Source organism: Propithecus coquereli, unplaced genomic scaffold (genome assembly GCF_000956105.1).
Source record: "Propithecus coquereli isolate 6110/MARCELLA unplaced genomic scaffold, Pcoq_1.0 Scaffold366, whole genome shotgun sequence".
NCBI classification, from domain to species: Eukaryota; Metazoa; Chordata; class Mammalia; order Primates; family Indriidae; genus Propithecus; species Propithecus coquereli.
Genome location: NW_012149352.1, coordinates 1369388 through 1371264, shown reverse-complemented (window position 1 = coordinate 1371264; position 1877 = coordinate 1369388). Strand labels below are relative to the sequence as shown.

The following is a 1877-nucleotide window of genomic DNA, read 5'->3' as shown; positions in this document are numbered from 1 at the left end:
AAGCTATTCAGCCTCCTGGTCTATTGTACTTTTGCAGGTTATGGGCCTTGCACATTGTTTGGTTTGCTGTAAAGGTCTCTGGAGATCTTGGCCACAGAAGATTTAGAGGGTAACAGACTAGTATCATCCTTCTTGCTCCTCAAATAATACCTGTTAGAGGTTTGTTTATGAAAGGCTTTGACTACTGTGTAAGGAACGCATATGTAGAAGCTGTTTTGTCAAATGTTTTTCCCCTTTCCTTGGGACAGGTTGAAAAGCTTAATAATGATACATCCCTTTGTAACTCGGGCAGAAGATGAAGGATGCTTTGAAGTTCAGATGTGAAGTTCACTTCCTTATACTCCTCCTGATTCTTAGGATATTGTTTGATTTCCCATCTGTGTAGAAGTAGAAGTCAACTGATTTGGTTACCTGGCTCACTTGTTTCTTCATAGGTTGCCCTGTACCTGCAAGAGCAAGTTTCTTAAATTCTTCATTCTTTTTCCAAATCTCAATCACCTTCTGCTGCATTTCCATTCTCTTCTCCATCTCTTGCTCCTCAGTATCTTCTAGAACCTTCTGCTCTACAGGTGGTATACAAGGCACAGTTTGTCTGCCTTGGCTTTCTCTGGGGAAGATTCATTCTTTTCAAAAGTATCTTGCTGAACACTGCCTTCTTCCTCTGGTTTCTTTTTGTTGTTAGAAACTTCATTTTTTTTAGAGGATGAAATTTCATTGATGATTACAGGAGTACCACATTTCTTGACTTTCATCTTTACCTGGTCTTTTTCTTTCTGCTCCAAATCTTTCAGAGCAGAGAGTCTAATAGATCTTCTCAGAGACTGGGCTGGAATATTTTTCAATATGGCTCCCTTAACTGCCAGAGAAGAACAAGCATTTGATGGAATGGATTGTTCTACAAAATTACCTTTTTCTGCCTCTTTATAATAAGTATTGTCAACTGGTATTAAAGGTGTGATAATAACTGTCTGAATATTAGCCTTTCTCACAGTAGTTTTGCTCTGAAAAAGTCCTCCTGTTCCATTCTTCCCAAGAAACTTATTCTCCAAGTCGGCCTTCTCAAACTGTGAATCTATGATATGTTTTGAGTATCTCCCTTATCATCCAAAGATACAAAGTGGATGAAGTCTGTGGGGGTATCATAGGAATGAAAGGTTTTAACTTGTGATATTTTCCCCCACTTAGTGCAGAAGAACAGGTTTTTTCCCCATATTTGCATCACTTTTCTTAACAGGTTATCTTCTGTGGTTAATCAATCTGTCAGTCACTTGCCTACAGACTTGATGCAAAGTCACAACATACTCTTTTATCTCTTTTCTGAATTCTTGAAATTTGGCAAATACTTATTCGGAATCTCGCCTCATCTCAGCTCTGACCACCGAAAGTACATCTTTTTAAACATCATGCAATTGTTTAGTTTTGTATTGTCTTGTTAAATTGTTATCTCTGCCTTTTAATAATGTATTTTGGCCATTTACAATGGAGATAAATTTTGGCACAGTTAGGTTTAATTTTATCATCTTGTCATTTATTTTTTTGTGTGTGTCCTGTGTGTTTTTAGTGCTTTTAGTTTTTTTCATTCCTGCCTTCTTTGGATTTTTTTAAAAAAGTTTAAATAATCTTTTTGTTTTGGAACAGTTTCAGATTTACAAAAAAATTGTCAGGATAATATATAGAGTTAGTTTCCCTTATAATTAAAATTTTGTTCGGTAAGGAAAATTTGTTACAATTAATAAAATCATATTGATATATCATTATTAAATAAAACTCACACTTTATTCAGAATAGCTTACTTTTTTTAACCTAATGTCTGTTTTTATTCCAGCATTTCACCTAGGAGACTATGCTATATTTAGGAGTCGTGTCTCCTTAGGTTG

At 35.5% G+C, this 1877-nt stretch overlaps 1 pseudogene across 1 annotated transcript; it reads right to left on the bottom strand.

The window, feature by feature from the left end:
• Window positions 1-3: 3 nt before the first annotated feature.
• On the bottom strand, window positions 4-1219 carry LOC105816331 (annotated as a pseudogene). The gene has a single exon (XR_001137789.1). The product of XR_001137789.1 is annotated as a targeting protein for Xklp2 pseudogene (transcript).
• Between the last annotated feature and the right edge of the window lie 658 nt (window positions 1220-1877).